General features: G+C 43.5%; 1 long non-coding RNA gene across 1 annotated transcript in view; it reads right to left on the bottom strand.

Moving 5' to 3' along the window:
- Positions 1 to 266: 266 nt before the first annotated feature.
- The window catches only part of LOC137619297 (uncharacterized), a 42,617-nt gene continuing 23,347 nt past the window's right edge, over positions 267 to 19,536 (bottom strand). Inside the window, exons 2-3 of the long non-coding RNA XR_011039896.1 lie at positions 1,278 to 1,458; positions 267 to 405 (exon numbers count right to left, since the gene is read on the bottom strand). This is a non-coding gene — a long non-coding RNA (uncharacterized lncRNA). The remainder of the gene's footprint in view (positions 406 to 1,277; positions 1,459 to 19,536) is intronic.

Here is a 19,536-nt window from a genome sequence, read left to right as displayed (position 1 = left end):
CGTATTTAGTAGGTCTTGCCAGTGGCACGACAGAGAGAAAATTGGTTCTATGTTGACATCGAGTACTTGAGTACCTACTTGACAGATGGCGCTGTTGATGTACACCCCCACCTGTATAGCGATCGCTGGCGTATTCCGCCCGTAGGTTTTTTCTGTCGGGCAGCAGAGCTGACAGCTATATGATCATCGGGTAAGTTTAATATTGAAAAAGATGAATTTCTGGAGTTTTAGTACTGATCAGGAGTAACAGAGAAATCCATTACATAATTCCTACCTAAAAGTGGCAGGAAGAGCTATCCATGCACTGCTTCCCTTTGCGTAGACATGTCTTTGGGAGACAGGCTTTTCAAGTCCTTTGCAAATCCTGTTTTATTAAACTGATGCCATCCTTTGTTATTGGCGTCCCTGGAAAATCCAATAACGAAGGGTCAGATAGGGGAAAATATTGGCTCTTAAAAGAAGGTTTCTGTTTCTTGTTTTCTTAAGAGGAAGAAGCAGAAGGGAACAATCTATTTTAGCTTTCCTCTTATGACAGCTACTGAATTTCTCCTGTTAGGATTACTTCGACATGCAAGACACAAACAATAGGGATCTACCTTCAACCGACTCATGGAGGTACCATAAGGACGACCTTCAGGGGCAGAGCAGGTTTCCATACATACTTGAGAAGCACTCATGATCACAACAATTGAAAAGGAAAAGCACATTGTGGATACCGGTCAAGCAGAGGTCCGTTTGATGCAGCAACCAAGACTGAAGTGGAGATTGAGACACCGGCTCCCACACGCCTACCCAGCGCAAGTTGGAGCAGAGGACAACCATACAATGGTGCCAGACCCACAGGATTCCCTTTATTTTGGTCATAGCAAACCAGGAATAGAGTGTAACCCATATAAATGATGAGGGTTTGTATTTGCGTAGGAACAAATGGAGCATTTAGCAAAATAATTTCAAAGGGCTTCTATTACTGTACATAATAAAACAATTCTGTACAAGCAGGTTTTAATCAACTTAACTGATGGCCATATCGTCAACAATTATGCTGCAAAAACACTTGCACTTTTGAGTAAAGAAAAAGAGATTCTAAACCAAAGATGATTTTGGTTACATCTGCATGAAACACATTATGTGGCGTTTTAATTCTGGATTTTCAGGAACATATCTATAATCTTTAGATAATGCAAGTATGTGCAGATAAAATGTTATACCTAACTTGAGAAGGAAATCAGAGCTTGAGAATGTGTACAGTTACAGAAATAAGACCCAGTGATACTCACATGCTGATACTGGCAAGAGTCCAGACAGGAGATGGTGTGACGTTCGGTTCACAATTGAGAAGTAGTTCTTGGAGGTTAGACTAGACCAAGCTTCTATGTGACCCGAGGCCATCGGCAGCAGCTTCCATGTCGTGTCATGGCTTGTTTCCTTTCTGCTCTTGATAAACATTGAATTGGTTCCCTGGAGAATAAAAATAAGAATCAAACCATAATGTAATAAGGATAATCTGGTTAGATTGGATTAGAGAATTGGGCCTTGGGAAGCCTTCAAGCAGACGTGTAACATGTGGGAAAACCCCATAGTTGCAGTATGAAGGACAAGCAGAGAGGTTGGAGAGCCAGATGCAAGAAAGGAAGTGGGAAAGAGGTACTGTATAGCAAAAGGTTAAAAAGGATGCCTACAGTGAACCACTTGTAGTGTGTTGGTGGCACTACTCTTCTCTCAGGGTTATATAATTTACAATATGGAAAAAAGGACAGAAACATATTTTATGATGTGGAAAACTAAAAAGACACAGGGAAGACAGGAATAGGAAAGGAAACCAGTTGATCGGAATCCACCAACAGTTGTCCACGAAACAACTTAATGTTTGAAGGCAAATGTTTGAAAGTGAGGTTTGAACAAAGTTTGAAAGCAAAATTTGAACATACAGTTTGAAAGCGAAGTTTGAACATACAGTTTGAAAGCGAAGTTTGAACATAAAGTTTGAACGTAATGTTTAAAAGCAAGGTTTGAACGTAGTTTGAAAAAGAGCTGAGAACATAAAGTTTGAAATGGAGGTTTGAATGTAGTGTTTGAACGCAAGGTTAGAACAATGTTTGAAAGTGAGGTTTGAATGTAAAGTTTGAAAGCGAGGTTTGAATGTTATGCTTGAAGGCAAGGTTAGAAAGTTATGTTTGAAAGCGAGATTTGAACATACAATTTGAAAGAAGTTTGAACCTAAGTTTGAAAGCGAGGCTTGAACTTAAAGTTTGAGAGCAAGGTTTGAACCTAATGTTTGAGAGCGAGGCTTGAACCTAATGTTTGAGAGCAAAGTTTGAACATGTTAGCAAGCAGGGTTTGAACATAATGTTAGTAAGCGAGGTTTGAACATAAAGTTTGCAAGCTAGGTTTGAACATAAAACTTGAGCGAGATTTGAACCTAATGTTTGAAAGTGAGATTTGAATGTAAAGTTTGGAAAAGACGTTTGAACGTAAAGTTCGAAAGCGAGGTTTGAACATAAAGTTTGAAAGCAAGGTATAAACGTAATGATTGAAAGCAAAATTTGAACATAATGTTTAAAAGCAAAATCTGAACATACAGTTTGAATATAATTTGAACGCGAGGTTTGAACATGTTTGAAAGCAAGGTTAGAACGTAAAGTTTGAAAGTGATGTTTGAACGCGGTGTTCAAAAGCAAGGTTAGACCAATCTTTCAAAGTGAGGCTTGAATGTAAAGTCTGAAAGTGAGGTTTGAACGTAATGTTTGAGGGCGAGGTTTGAACACGAAATTTGAGCATTCAGTTTGAAAACGAGGCTTAAACGTAATGTTTGAAAGCAAGGTTTGAACCTAATGCTTGAGAGCGAAATTTGAACGTAGTGTTTGAGAGCGAGGTTTGAACGTAGTGTTTGAAAGCGAGGTTTGAACGTAGTGTTTGATAGCTAGGTTTGAACCTAATGTTTGAGAGATTTCAACCTGTTTGATAGCGAGGTTTGAACGTAGAGTTTGAACGTAGTTTGAGAGGTTGGAACGTAGTGTTTGAAAGCAAGTATGAACGTAGTGTTGAGAGCGAGGTTTAAACGTAGTGTTTAAGAGCGAGGTTTGAACGTAGTGTTTAAAAGCGAAGTTTGAACGTATTGTTTGAGAGCGAGGTTTGAACGTGGTGTTTAAGATCAAGGTTTGAACCTAATGTTTGAGGGAGATTTGAACCTAATGATTGATGGCAAGGTTTGAACGTAGGGTTTGAATGTAGAGTTTGAACGTAGGGTTTGAGAGCAAGGTTTGAACCTAGTGTTTGAGAGCAAGGTTTGAACCTAGTGTTTGACAGCGAAGTTTGAACATAGTGTTTAAGAGTGAGGTTTGTACGTAAAGTTTGAAAGAGGTCTAAACGTAATGTCCAAGCTAAGTTTGAATGTAATATTTGAAGGTACGGTCTGAAAGTAAAGTTTGAAGATAAGGTTTGAACAAAATTTAAAAGTTAGGTTTGAACGTTGTAATTGAAAGCGCGGTTTGAACGTAAAGTTTGAAAGCGAGGTTTGAACGTAGTGTTTGAGATCGAGGTTTGAACGGTGTATGAGAGCCAGGTTTGATCGTAGTGTTTGAGAGCGAAGTTTGTACGTAAAGTTTGAAAGAGAGGTCTAAACGTAATGTCCGAGCTAAGTTTGAACGTAATGTTTGAGCAAGGTTTGAATGTAATGTTTGAGAACAAGGTTTGAATGTAATGTTTGAGAACAAGGTTTGAATGTAATATTTAAAGGGACGGTCTGAAAGTAAAGTTTGAAAATAAGGTTTGAACAAAATTTGAAAGTGACGTTTGAACGTTGATATTGAAAGCGAGGTTTGAACGTAAAGTTTGAAAGCGAGGTTTGAACAAAGTTTGAAAGCAAGGTTTGAACGTAGTGTTTGAGATCGAGGTTTGAACGTAGTGTATGAGAGCCAGGTTTGAACGTAGTGTTTGAGAGCGAGGTTTGAACGTAAAGTTTGAAAGAGAGGTCTAAACGTAATGTCCGAGCTAAGTTTGAACGTAATGTTTGAGCAAGGTTTGAACGTAATGTTTGAGAGCAAGGTTTGAATGTATTATTTGAAGGTACAGTCTGAAAAGGTTTGAACAAAATTTGAAAGTGAGGTTTGAAAGTTTAAATTGGAAGCGAGGTTTGAACGTAAAGTTTGAAAGCAAAGTTTGAACGCAATATTCTAAACCAAAGTTTGAGCATACAGTTTGAAAGCAAAATTTGAACATAGTTTGAAAGCAAGGTTTGAATGTAGTTTGAAAGTGAGGTTAGACCGTAAAGTTTGTAAATCAGGTTTGAATGTGAAGTTTGAAAATGAAGTCTGAATGTGAAATTTGGAAGTGAAGCTTAAATGTGAGGTTCAAAATGCATCACATTTAAGAAAGGGAAAGGGAAAGGGAAAGGGAAAGGGAAAGGGAAAGGGAAAGGTACATTCTGGAAATTTTGGAAATTTTTGTAAGTTATAACTTCATGAAACAAAGTACTCGGCTATTTGAGAGTACAGTACAGTATAACAAGGATACTCGAGTATTATATTCATTTCCGGATAAGTCTTCCAATTTCATCGTATTTTCCTGCCTATTGAATAACTGTATAGAATAATAATTGCTCTGTATATTTCAAAACCTCAACAAGTGACATTGGCTGACCAAATATCAATGAAATGGATTTTACACAACAGAACATTGTTCACTGAACTTTACATCTCATCGAACAAAGATCAGTAAAGGCCTTTATGCTTACATCCAAACAATGACAGTTGGACAGTGAGAGCCTGGTGGTGGTGACTAGTGATGGCAGCACGAGTGGTTGGTGTACGATTAACGAGAAAATAGTCGTACGTGCAAAAAGATTTTTTTAGTGTGTGTACTGTACTAGAAAAAATAAGAAAGTAAGAAAATTGGGTGCAGAGATAAGAAAATTTGGGAAGTCTTGTAACAGTAATACTCGTGGGAGTTGGGAAGCGAATAGGAACTAGATTTCACATATTATACGAGAATGGATCCAAATACATTTAATAATCTCATCTCGAAACTGGATATTTCTGCTGAAGCCCCATTACAGGAAACCTTCCTTTTCCTGTTAACAAGATGCAACTATGCACCACTTCAATACAATAAAAGGATTTCCGGTGTCAGCCATTATCGGCGGATATATTAAGGTATATCTCACTAATTATTCATTAGCACCAAAAATAAATGTCTTTTGCGTTTAAATTGGGAGTTTTCCTACTAAAAAAGTATTTTTTTAATTAGAAAATGTTGTTCTGACCGGAACTATAATAAAATAAAACCAATTTGTCTTGTCTATACAGAATTGGTGAAAAAAACCTAACTTCATACTTAAGGCAACGATTTTATCAAACTCATCTCCCCAATCTTTGTCCCCCAGGTACAAGTCTCGTTGCTTTGGTAAAAGCTCCCAAAATTTGATAAAAACTATACAGGTCTTTATTCGCTGCTTCTACGCTTCTGACGTCACCTTAAAGTTCATTGTGTGGACGGAGCCTCAGAGTTTTGTATATTTCTCTTAATTACAAAATTTTCTACAGACAACAGAAGAAACAGCCTACGATGTACAGTGAACCCTCGTTTATCGCGGTAGATAGGTTCCAGTCGCGGCCGCGATAGGTGAAAATCCGCGAAGTAGTGACACCATATTTACCTATTTATTCAACATGTATATTCAGACTTTTAAAACCTTCCCTTGTACGTAGTACTGTTAACAAACTACCCTTTAATGTACAGAACATTTAATGCATGTACTACAGTACCCTAAACTAAAACAGGCACAAATAGTAAAGGTGATTTTATATCATGCATTTCCTAAACATGCTAAAAAGCACGATAAAAAATGGCAACCAATGTTTTGTTTACATTTATCTCTGATCATAATGTAGAAACAAACTGGAGGTAGAGCTTTGCTTATTACCCAGACATATTTCCCATACTTTTCCCTTAGAACTACATCACATCTTCCTACTTTAGATATATATATATATATATATATATATATATATATATATATATATATGTGTGTGTGTGTATATATATATATATTTATATGTATACACATATACATACCTACATATATACATAAATACATGCATACATATATATATATATATATATATATATATATATATATATATATATATATATTACTGTATATATATGGGTTATGGAAAAAATCCGCGAAGTGGTGAATCCGCGATGGTCGAACCGCGAAGTAGCGAGGGTTCACTGTATTCTGTTCTGAAATGCTGCACCTGACACAGAAGGGGGGGGGGGGGGGTTTTGACCTAAGTCAGGTTAGGTGGAGGTACCTTAGGCCAGGACACATCCCATTGATGTTATTGCAAATAAAACAACGGCAAAGGCAGTCGGTTACAGCACAGGATAAGATTACGTATAGAATGCAAAGACCCTTGAATAATGCATACAGGGCAGAATTTATGGGGTACTGTCAACTGCAAAAACCTTAAAAACGGATTTTGAGCGAAGCGAAAAATCTATTTTTGGGTGAGATAGCCATGGCGTCCTGATGGAAGGTTCCTTTTTGGTAGCTTCCTTGGGTATATAACTACTAAATATTCCCAGAGAATTTAACCACAGGTTATCACAGAATTCTAACTTCTGAAGCGAGTATCCTAAAGGTTTCCCTTTAAGACATCGTATATCAACAGGGGACGCATGTATTAACGCGCCACATAGCTATCTACACCCCACATAGAGTTAACACTTTGATGTGTAGGGGCGGAGAATAGCTGGGGAGCCGTTCCACAGCTAATCTCGTTCGTGGCTACTTTTGGTACTCGAGACGTAAACAAACGGGCGCCATTGCTAAATGACGTCACGTCCGTCCTCATCCTGAAGCCAGTTGCTTGCTGATCACCATGATACAGCAGAGCAGGGTAGGACCTGAAAAACTGGACGAAGTAGCAGGGAGGGTCCATAAGGACGCCATGGCTATCTCACCCAAAAATAGATTTTTCGCTTCACTCAAAATCCGTTTTTTGGGCTCAAGCCATGGCGTCCTGATGGAAGAATACCAGAGTATCGTGGTAGATTTTCCCCTTTTAGTGTAAATGCCGAGGGCTTTGAACAGGTTAGCATAGTAATCTTAATAGAAGAACCGTAAGGAAGAGAACTTCCTGCCCCCCTGGCAGTGAAGTCCCCACGGGCCATGCTGAAGATCAAAGTGGTCATCGAAGGGCTACTCACCTTGCTGGGAGAACATGAAGAACTTGGAGACAAGACTGAATGGTTGGCATTCATATAGGAACATTCTCAAGGGCAGACAAGTGGTGGTTAGGCACTATGTTAATAGAGAATCGTCTGGTCTCTAAGATATGAAGTAAGTAAGTATTTGTGTAGGAATATTACATTGCACAGGTGAGTATATAATAAGGGTTGAAACCTTAGTAATCTTCATCGAATATAAGAGGAAGGGGATAAAACTATGACAGTCATGTATTTCATAGTATAAGTGGGAGCGGATTGAGACGCACAAGTAATAAAATAGAAATGTTATTTTCCTTAGTAAAATAAATTTTTGAATATACTTACCCGATGATCATAAAGCTGTCAGCTCTGCTGCCCGACAGAAAAACCTACGGGCGGAATACGCCAGCGATCGCTATAGAGGTGGGGGTGTACATCAACAGCGCCATCTGTCAAGTAGGTACTCAAGTACTCGATGTCAACAAAGAACCAATTTTCTCCTCTGTCCACTGGGTCTCTATTGGGGAGGATGGGTGGGTCCTTTAATTTATGATCATCGGGTAAGTATATTCAAAAATTTATTTTACTAAGGAAAAATGTTATTTTTCTTAGTAAAATAAATTTTTGAATATACTTACCCGATGATCATATAGCTGTCAGCTCTGCTGCCCGACAGAAAAAACCTACGGGCGGAATACGCCAGCGATCGCTATACAGGTGGGGGTGTACATCAACAGCGCCATCTGTCAAGTAGGTACTCAAGTACTCGATGTCAACATAGAACCAATTTTCTCCTCTGTCCACTGGGTCTCTATTGGGGAGGAAGGGTGGGTCCTTTAATTTATGATCATCGGGTAAGTATATTCAAAAATTTATTTTACTAAGGAAAATAATATTTTTCAATATTAAACTTACCCGATGATCATATAGCTGATTCACACCCAGGGGGGTGGGTAGAGACCAGCATTACATGTTGACATTATATGAGCTAAGTATTCCGTATTTCATTTTAGCAGTTATTCAAAATAACAAGCATAAAATAAATAAGTACCTGGTAAGGAAGACGACTTGAACAATTACTCTGCCTTTTTAAGTACGTCTTCCTTACCGAGCCTCGCGATCCTCATAGGATGCTGAGTGACTCCTAGGAGCTGAAGTATGAAGGGTTGCAACCCATACTAAAGGTCCTCCTCAAAACCTCTAATCTAGGCGCTTCTCAAGAAATGACTTTGACCACCTGCCAAATCAAGTAGGATGCGAAAGGCTTCTTAGCCTTACGGACAACCCAAAAATATTTCAAGAGAAAGATTAAAAAGGTTCTGGAATTAGGGAATTGTAGTGGTGGAGCCCTCACCACTACTGCACTCGTTGCTACTAATGGTCCCAGAGTGTAGCAGTTCTCGTAAAGAGACTGGACATTCTTAAGATAAAAGACGCGAACACTGATTTGCTTTTCCAGTAGGTTGCGTCGAATATACTTTGCAGAGATCTATTTTGTTTAAAGGCCACGGAAGTTGCGACAGCTCTAACTTCGTGTGTCCTTACCTTCAGCAAAGCTTGGTCTTCCTCATTCAGATGGGAATGAGCTTCTCGTATTAACAGTCTGATAAAATAGGATAAAGAATTCTCTGACAAAGGCAAAGATGGATTCTTAACTGAACACCATAAAGCTTCAGACGGGCCTCGTAAAGGTTTTTAAATAGAACTTAAGAGCTCTTACAGGACATAATACTCTTTCTAGTTCATTTCAAACCATGCGATAAGTTTGGAATATCGAACGATATTGGTCAAGGCCGAGAAGGCAGCTCGTGTTTGGCTAGAAAACCAAGTTGTAGAACATGTAGCCGTTTCGGATGAGAATCCGATGTTCTTGCTGAAGGCATGAATCTCACTGACTCTTTTAGCTGTGGTTAAGCATATCAGGAAAAGTCTTAAAGGTGAGATCTTTCAGGGAGGCTGATTGAAGCGGTTCGAACCTGTCTGACATAAGGAATCTTAGTACCACGTCTAAATTCCAACCAGGTGTAACCAAACGACGCTCCTTCGTGGTCTCAAAAGACTTAAGGAGGTCTTGTAGATCTTTATTGTTGGAAAGATCTAAGCCTCTGTGACGGAAGACTGATGCCAACATGCTTCTGTAACCCTTGATAGTGGAAGCTGAAAGAGATCGTTCTTTCCTCAGATATAAGAGAAAGTCAGCTATTTGAGTTACAGAGGTACTGGTCGAGGATACGGATACTGACTTGCACCAGTTTCGGAAGATTTCCCACTTCGATTGGTAGATTCTAAGGGTGGATGTTCTCCTTGCTCTAGCAAACGCTCTGGTTGCCTCCTTCGAAAAGCCTCTAGCTCTCGAGTCTTTCGATAGTCTGAAGGCAGTCAGCGTGGAGGCCTTGGTGTACCTTCTTTACGCGTGGCTGACGTAGAAGGTCCACCCTTAGGGGAAGTGTTCTGGGAACGTCTACTAGCCATCGAAGTACCTCGGTGAGTTATTCTCTCGCGGGCCAGAGGGAAGCAACTAGCGTCAACCTTGTCCCTTCGTGAGAGGCGAACTTCTGCAGTACCTTGTTGACAATCTTGAACGGAGGGAATGCATATAGATCTAGATGTGACCAATCTAGTAGAAAGGCATCTATATGAACTACTGCTGGGTCCGGGATAGGTGAGCAAACTATTGGGAGCCTCTTGGTCATCGAGGTTGCGAAGAGATCTATGGTTGGCTGGCCCCAGGTGGCCCAAAGTCTCTTGCATACATCCTTGTGGAGGGTCCAATCTGTTGGAATTATTTGTCCCTTCCTACTGAGACAATCTGCTATGACATTCAAGTTGCCTTGGATGAACCTCGTTACAAGTGAAAAGTCTAGACCTGTTGACCAGGTGAGGAGGTCCCTTGCGATCTCGTACCATGTCAGAGAGTAGGTCCCTCCTTGCTTGGAGATGTACGTCAAAGCCGGGTGTTGTCCGAGTTCACCTCCACCACTTTGCCTTGAAGGAGAGACCTGAAGCTTTTCCGGGTCAGACGTACTGTCAGTAGCTTCTTGCAGTTGAAATGCATTGTCCTTTGACTCGAGTTCCATAATCCCGAGCATTCCCTACCGCCTAATGTCGCACCCCAGCCTACGTCCGATGCGTCCGAGAAGAGAACGTGGTTGGGAGTCTGAACAGACAGGGGAAGACCCTTTCTAAGGTTGATAAAGTCCTTTCACCAAGTCAGACCAGACTTTATCTTTCCGGAAACCGGGATCGAGACCGCTTCTAGCGTCTTGTCCTTTTTCCAGTGAAAAGCTAGATGATACAGAAGAGGACGGAGGTGTAGTCTTCCAAGTGACACAAAAGAACCACGGATGACAGTGTCCTTACCAGACTCATCCACAGCCTGACAGGGCAGCGTTCCTTCTTCAGCATCTTCTGGATGGATAGCAGGGCTGGGGGTTGATCGTCTAGTTCAGCAACGTCCTCATCAGAGGGTTCCTTATCCGAAACTGATGAGGAAACGGCAACGGAGTGGGCAACGTCTGACTCGCTGAATCCGGTCGCACTGGTGGATGCGTGACGGAGCCGGACGCAATATCATGGTACTGCTGCACAGTCTGTGAACTATCAACCATGGGGACGCGAGGAAGTACAGCGTCAACCCGAAACTGTCTAGACTCTCTGGGTTGTGCAGTCAACACCCTACCGGGTTGCTGAGGTTGACACACTGCGTCACAACAAGTCACCTCTGCTGGTTGTTGAACGTCTTCCTAGTGACACACTTCAACAACCACCTCCGAGTGTCGCTTAACGTCAACGTGCGACTGGCAACCCACACTGGGTCGCATCGGTGGAGGAACCACCTCAACTGGCGGACGCGAGTAGGATACCTCAGTGTCAACAGGGCGCACAACCAACCGGTAGGAAGGTTGTTGGCCAGAAGGTTCTTCTCCGTAAAAAGTCCTCTATCAAGGACACAAGCTTGGACTGCATGTCTTGCAGCAAAGCCCATTAGGGTCTACGGGAGCAGGTGTGGCAACAGACGGGGTTAGCGACTGAAGCAGAACCATTTACCATCCCTGGAAGCCTTGTAATGCTTTAATTAAAGTCCATAGGAGGCTAAGCAGCTTAAGGCTCCTCTCCAAATGACAGAGTCCTCAAAGGAATATCAGTAGGAGGGAGAACAGCACTTTCTCATCTACAGGAACCTTGTCCGAGAAAAGCTAGGTTATCTCAGTGAGGGTCTCACTGGTGCATAAGCAGCAGACCAGAAGGCAACGTTATGTAACTGCTTGACAGTCTGTGAACTGTCAAAAACTGAACTGTCAACCACAACAGGTGCGTGAGGACATACAGCACTGGTGCATTAGTAGCAGACCAGAAGGCAACGTCATGTAACAGCTTGACAGTCTGTGAAGTGGCAACAACCAAAGCTGTGTGGGGAAGCCTCAACTCCTGACTGACTAGTCTGCTGCGGGCGAGTGGCGGTAACCACAGTGGGTTGCGGAGGCTGACACACCGTGTCAAAACACGGCAGCTTAACTCCACCCTCCTGTTGTTGTGGTAGCTCACGCACGGCAACGGAGTGCTCCGTGCGTCTGTGGGAGTCAGCATGCGTCTGGCAGGGTCGACTGCGCATGGGTGGAGGAGCTCTCACAGCCGGAGTGTGGGAGCAGGCAGCCTCAGCGTCTGCTGGGCGCACAACCGTGGCAGGTTGTAGGCTAACGGGTGCAGCGCCAACCTCTCCGCAGCCGGAGTGTGGGAGCAGGCAGCCTCAGCGTGAGCTGGGCGCCCAACCGTGGCAGGTTGTAGGCTAACGGGTGCAGCGCCAACCTCTCCGCAGCCGGAGTGTGGGCGCACGAAACTCCTGCATAACCGCAGCTAACTGAGTCTGCATAGACTGCAGTAAAGACCACTTAGGGTCTACAAAAGCGGCAACAGACGGAGCTACTGTCCGTTGTGACTGAGGGTCTAAAACAGCGGGTGCGGCAACAGACGGAGTTACTGCCTGTTGCGGTACCGCTTTACTGTACCTCTCTTAGGAGGTGTGCAGTCATCGGAAGACTGCAGCGAGTCCGAACTGACCCAGTGGCTACACCTGGGCCGTTGGACTTGCGCGGAAGGGACCGACTTGCACTTAATAAGCTGCGAGACCTTGGTCCAAGGTTTCTTACGAGAAACCTCTTCCGCAGACGAGAAGTAAATGGGCTCTCTCGTCTTTGTGTGGGTGGGGCGATCTTGGGTAGATACGCCCGAAACCACGGAGGGAAACGTCTGTTCGTTGATCAAGGCCTGAGGAACCCATAAGTCGTTCGACATTACTTCTCCCCTGGGCTTGGGAGCTTGCAAGAGGTCCCGGACTAGGTGAACGACAGGCACGAACAGACGAACCCTCGGACGCAACACTGTAACACTTTGCGCATATCACTTTATCACTTTGATTTTTTGTTTTGCACTTATTTCACTGAAATCGAAACTTTTACTGATTTCTACCTGAAACACGCAATCCTACCCTTCATTAAAAGGTAGTAATTGCGAAAACAGTCGTATAATGCAACAGAAAACATATATAAAGATAAAGAATTCAGTGGCTGGGAAAGAGACTAAACACTAGTTCAAATAAACTACGTTAACAATCTCTCACCGCACATAGCCTGGGAACACGAATAAAACCCTAGAAACGTTTTACCTTCTACCCTACAGCGACTAGGGAGGAGAGTAAAACGAGAACAACGTTACCCGCTTGAACGAAACGTTTTTTTCTCCTCTCTCTCCCTCCGTCTCTATCTCTCTCTTTCTCTCTAGATTTCGCACCTGAGAGAAGAGCCCAATTATATATCGTCAAAACATGATATATGCTAAAGGAAAAAACTGAAAGGTTTTCCAAATAAAAAGTTCCTTTAATTTAGAATTAAAACCATTAAAGCTAAGAAAGAATGAACGAAACGCTAGAATCGGTTTACTCTTACTGCAAAGTGAAACCGTGAAAAACTCTCTCTCTATCGTAACGATAGAGCGCATGTTGAACGTCCTGAACGTCAACAACTGCGTAGACTAAAAAACTAAACGTTAGTTCATCTTTGAAAACAGTACGAGACTATCAAAGAAATTCTTTCATAAAACATTAAATTTAAAAAGTTATAAATTCTTTAAAGGTTAAATACGATATAACGGGCTCAACGTTGATTAACTTCGGTTCCAAGTAAGGACCGCCTACTATTAGGAAAGGTCGCATATAAACAAAACATAAAAATTTATTTTTATATGTTTATAATAAAAGGAAAGTTAATCGAAGAGGCCTAATAAAGGCGGAGAGATATAAAATATAGATCTATAACGTGTTAAGCAAAATTACTAAAAACCTAAACACACTTCCGTCTAAGGGAAGGGTCGGCCATTTAAAAGTGAAAGAGAGTCCATACTCTCTTTGTCACCATAATTAAATCTATCCAAAACGAGTTCAAGTTTTGAAATGAAGATAAAACCCCTGAATAGCGAAAGCTCAAAACTGGAATAGTGTACTTCACCAAATAGTTGTGAAAACAAATCCAGTTAGTAACAGCGTATTTAGTAGGTCTTGCCAGTGGCACGACAGAGAGAAAATTGGTTCTTTGTTGACATCGAGTACTTGAGTACCTACTTGACAGATGGCGCTGTTGATGTACATCCCCACCTGTATAGCGATCACTGGCGTATTCCGCCCGTAGGTTTTTCTGTCGGGCAGCAGAGCTGACAGCTATATGATCATCGGGTAAGTTTAATATTGAAAAATTTTATTTCACAATTGCAGAATATTAATGAAATGCAATAAATATGTAAAAATAATTTACAACAAATTATAATGTACATAGTAATGAAAGACTTGCTCTTGAATCTGAAAGAGAATTTCAAAATTATTAGTAGGCACTCGTTCCAGAGGAACGTCAGTCTTTAAATTAAAACACATCATGCTCTAGGCATGCGGCACTCGTGTGACGACTATGACATTTCACCTGGGAGAAGAACAGTATATGAAAAAACACTAAGTGTCTTTGAAATCACTACGTATCACGCGAGGGTCAACATAGGCACCCGAGGAGTTAGAGTCCCAAGTAACTCACTGTTCTATGCAGTTAGGTGCAGGTTTCATAACACTACCTGCGGCTACCACAAAATGTTTGACTTCATGCACTTGTTTCGCATAATGTTTGAAGAAAACACGCGAGGATTTCCAGCCTGTGAAACTCTTAAGGCTTTCGAAATCCATACTCTGAAAGAAATTCAGAGACGATGCAACTTTTCTAGGATCGTGACCGGCGGGTGTACTGTCAGGATCCGCTCTGCGAATGAAGTAGGTGATTTTCGCTCTTAGTTGTTCCAGTGACAGGTCGCTGCCCGATGTTTCTCCTTTGAAGAGTTGGCCTCCACCAAAGTCCGAAGTTCTACGAAGATAGACCTTGAGGCTCTCTACTGGACATAGAGAGGCATCTTCTTTCAGGGGGCATATTCTTCAAGGGCCCCATCTTTTGGTGGGTAATTCGTTTTTGGCGAGAAACGTCGGATCCGGGAAGAGGGTAAGGTCACCTGAATCTGTAAACAGGATGTGGCCCTCGTCCCTTGATAATGCCACTATTTCGCTGACTCGGGCTCCTGAGGCAAGAGCAAAGAGAAAGATAACTTTTTGAGTCAGATCCTTGAGAGGGCACGAATCATTGTCCAAGTTGGAGGCAAAATGGAGCACCTTGTCCAGAGACCAGGAGATCGGTTTTGGTGGGGGTGCTGGGCGTAGACGAGCGCATGCTTTCGCCAGTTTATTGAAGATATCGTTGGACAGATCAATCTGGAAGGCATACATCAGTGGTCTAGTCAAGGCCGATTTGCAAGTAGAAATCGTGTTGGCTGCCAAGCCCTGTCCATGAAGGTGAATAAAGAAGGACATGCAAAAATCAATGGTGATTTCCGTAGGATTTTTTGCCTTGACGAATGAGACCCATTTTCTCCAGGATGATTCGTATTGCCGTCGTGTGGATTCGGTCTTGTATTCCTCGAGGAAGTCTAGACTTTTCTTCGAGATCCCAAACCCTTTCTTCGCGGCTAGGGAGAGAAAATCATGAGATGAAGGTCCTTGATTTTCGATGATGAAGCGAAGACAGTCGACTTCTGTACTTGCTGGGAGAGAACTGGGCCCGGGAGAGGGATCAGCGTGGGCTGCAGCTCCAGGACCAGGGGGTACCAATTGCTCCGGGGCCACTTGGGAGCCACTAGGGCCGCTGTCCCTTTGAAGGTTCTCAGCTTGGAGAGGACTTTCAGCAGAAGGTTGGTGGGAGGGAACAGGTAGATCTTGGACCATCTGTTCCAGTCCAGTGACATGATGTCCACTGCTTCTGCCTTGGGGTCCTCGTACGGGGCCACATATCGAGGAAGTTGATTGTTGTCGCTAGTTGCGAAGAGATCGATCTGAAGTTCTGGGACTTGGTGAGAGATGAAGGAGAATGATCTTGCGTCTCGAGACCATTCCGACTCTATCGGGCTTGTCCGGGATAGAGCGTCCGCCGTCACGTTGCGGAATCCTTGTAGGTGAACTGCAGACAGGTGCTATTTCTTCTTCTCTGCCAGACGGAAGATTGTCAGAAGCACCTGATTTATCTGGGGCGATCTTGAGCCTTGGCGATTGACATCGAACTACCACCGAGTTGTCTAGGGTTAGACGAATATGTATCGAGGGAGGCGGGGAGAGTTTCTTCAGCTTTAGAAGGACCGCCATGGCCTCCAAGATGTTGATGTGAAACGTCTTGAATAGGGGAGACCATGTGCCTTGAGCCTGTTTTTGGTGGGAGTGACCTCCCCAACCCTCCAGCGAAGCGTCCGTGTGGATGTTGAGTGATGGAGGTGGGTGTTGAAGAGGGATGGACCTTTTCAGGGCCTTTGCTTCCGACCACGGCTTGAGGAGCAGCCGAAGTCTGTTTGGGAGCCGTCTCTTGAGGTCTCTTCGAGCGATGGATGCAGAACGTCTCCAGACTCCCGCGGCATCCTTTAGCAGCGCACGTAGCACTGGGTTTGTCACTGAGGCGAACTGTAGAGAGCCTAGAACTCGTTCCTGCTGGCGTCTTGAGATCCGTTTGGATTTCAGCGATCGCTTGACAGACCCTGCTATTTCCTTCCTTTTCTTCTGGGGGATGGAAAGGCGGTGTGACTGAAGGTTCCACTGGATTCCTAACCATTGGAACTTCTGAGCTGGAGAGAGGCGAGATTTCTTCGCGTTTATCTTGAATCCCAGGTGTTCTAGGAACTGGGTGACTTTGCTGCAGGATCTTAAACAATCCTCGGGCGATGGAGCCCAGACTAGCCAGTCGTCGAGGTAGGCCATCACCTGGATGACTCGGAGGCGGAGCTGTTGTACGATGGTGTCCGCCTGCTTTGTGAAGATCCGAGGGGCCACGTTGAGGCCGAAGGGCATGGCCCTGAAGGCGTAGCTTTTCCTTTGGAGTCGAAATCCTAGGTAGGAGGAAGCGTGGTGGTTCATTGGAACGTGCCAGTAGGCATCCGCCAGGTCTATGGAGACCGTGTAAGAACCTCGAGGCAGAAGGGTCCTTATCTGTTGAAGAGTCAGCATCTTGAACTTGTTGTTCGCTATGAACTTGTTGAGGGGGGATAAGTCCAGAATGACTCTGAGCTTGTCGGAGTCCTTCTTGGGGACGCAAAACAGTCTCCCTTGGAACCTGGTTGACTTTACCCTCCTTATCACCTTCTTGTTCAAGAGATCTAGGACATATTCTTCCAGAAGGGGGGTTGATTGTTGGAAGAATTGCTGGAAGGTTGGGGGTGGTTGAGTCCAACTTCAGCCTAGACCCTTCTTGACGATGCTGTGTGCCCAGGGATCGAAGGTCCAGCGATCCTGGAATTGGCGGAGTCTTCCTCCCACCGGAAGCACTTCATTGCTTCTGGTGTCCCGAGGGTTTACTGCCTCGGCCGCTAGCTCCCCTTCCTCCTCTGCCTCTGGAGGGACGGCGAGATGCGTCTCTGCCTGCACCTCTGCTTGAGCCTCTACCTTTGGGACGAAAGGTAGTCGTCTGTTGCTCGAAGGCAGGGGTGAAAACCGGTGACTGGGACAAGACCGGTTGGGTGACCAGCTGAAAGGTCTGCTGTGGCTGAGCAGCCACTTGGGGAGTATCAGGTCCCGGAAACTGCCGTCTCTGTTGACGTTGCTGGGGTTTTGGCTTGGAGGATTTCCTCTTAGGTTGAGGGCCGTCGTCCTGAGAGGATTTCCTCTTCTTCGACATGCCCCACTTGTGGAGAAGGTTCCTGTTCTCCGTGGCGGCCTTGTCGGTGATCTCTTTCACAAGATCAGAGGGAAAGAGGTGCTTACCCCAGATGTTGGAGCCTTCATGAAGCTGTACAAGTCCTTAACTACAGTCGCCAGATGCGTTTTGGCGAGCACCATGTAGTGGTCGGGGACTCTAGTGTCACTGGCCATGACGTCAAGCTGTACCTGGAGGGACATGGTTGCGGCGAGCCTTTCCTTCGTGTGTTGTTCCCGACGAAGGAGATGGTCATTAAGTTTCGGGAGGTCTTCATTAAACTGACGTCCAGCAACGCCAGGATCTGACAGTTTACTTGTGAACCTAAGTTCTGGAGAGAAGAGGCGAGGCCTTTCAGACCCACTGGTTTTGCTGTGACACACCCCTGGCTCCTCCCCCCGACAGCTGTAAGCGGGCACAAACCACGCCCATCGGGGCGGAGCAACCAGAGACATGTGAGTTGACAGGAACCAACCCGCCATATTTGAAGTTGCAAGTTGCTATGAAGTATATCTATACTTACCATTCCATTTTCCTGTTGTGAGATTTATTTGAGATTGCAAATTACTACAAGTAGTAACTCAAAGTTCCAATTGTGAATTTTAACATTTTCCATTCCTCTTATATTCTAAAATAATATAATGTGACAGTAGTTCATCTCCCCTTTCCAAGATATTCCTATCTTGTTACCTAAAAGTTGCCTTTCCTCTAAGTGCAAGGATAAGAGTCTAAATATATCTTAAAGAAATTATGAATACTGTAATTGAAAAAATGTTGTGGTTGGCCTTCAGAAACATGAAAGCTGTTGACTTTGTATGTAATTACTTTAAAAATCCTTTACTTCCTCCAGAATGGTCTCCTCGGTTACGGGGGAAGGGTCGGAGGGTGAACCAGACCCTGGGTCTGAAAGGCCCCGCCTCTTCTCTCCAGAACTTAGGTTCACAAGTAAACTGTCAGTTCTAGAGAGAGAGAGGCTTCAGCCTTTCAGACCCACTGGTTTTGCTCACCCGATACTTCAGGGGGCATGAAGATGAAGTCCTGCAACGACTGCATCGAACGCTCCCTGTAGACCGAGGAGAGCATAAAATGACCCAAATACAGAGTTGCTTTCCCAATTCATTCTAGTCATTATCTCTTGCAGCGTAACTCCATTATACATCATCCTTGAAGCTGCTTGACCTCTGATAAAGTGGAAATTGGTGGAGTGTTTTCTGGCATTGGGATCAGCTCTGAAAATACAGTCCCTGAATAGCTGCCTCATCTTTGGAAGGGACATGATCTTGAAGTTTTCATCCAGCCAAATATGGTCTTTCCTATCTATGTTTCTTTCTGCACAGATTTTATTTGTGTACTCCAGATAAAAGTTTAATTGTCTAACTGGACAAATTTTTGGCTTGGTAGGGTGACACCTAAAGCTGAATTCAATAGGAGTGTAATTGTTTCTCTGATTCTTGGCCATGAAGGAAGGGTGGTTCCTTAACACGATGGTTTCTGGCGTGAAAGTGCTCCTAGAGATACATAGATGATTAAATTGGTTAGCTCTCAATGGGCAAGCCAAAGCTACGAGGAATAAGGTCTTCTGAATCATGAGCAGCATAGAATCATCTCTTGTAGTGTTGAGGAAGGAAACCACTTTATCAAGATCCCAGCCTGGAAATTGATGAGAATTGCTGGGTCTTCTTCTATTTACTCCATCAAGCATAGCTTTGATGTACTTGTCTTCTGCTAGACAATAATTGGGAAAGTATCCCTTCAAAACCGGTCCAAGAGCAGCTCGGTATCCTTTTAGTGTGTTGTATGCTAGGCCCTTGTCTATTAATTCGTTAAAATAGAGTAGCACTGATAAAAGGGGGAACTTGTTGTTACCTCCATATTTATTGTGTATGAACTCTTTAAAGCTGCTGAAGAGATTTTGGTACTTGGCCATGGAACTGTCTCTTAAATTGGAAGTAATTTTGTTGCATATCTCTGGAGGAAATATAGAAGGTAGTTGATCTTTTATATTCTGAAGGCGATCAAATTTAAGTGGTGTTGCGCTAAGGGTAAGGTACAGTCCATATGAAGTATCTGGCAG

The sequence above is a fragment of the Palaemon carinicauda genome, chromosome 25 (genome assembly GCF_036898095.1).
Source record: "Palaemon carinicauda isolate YSFRI2023 chromosome 25, ASM3689809v2, whole genome shotgun sequence".
In the NCBI taxonomy this organism is placed as follows: domain Eukaryota; kingdom Metazoa; phylum Arthropoda; class Malacostraca; order Decapoda; family Palaemonidae; genus Palaemon; species Palaemon carinicauda.
Note: the sequence above shows the minus strand (reverse complement) of the source record. Positions and strands in the feature narration are given on the sequence as shown.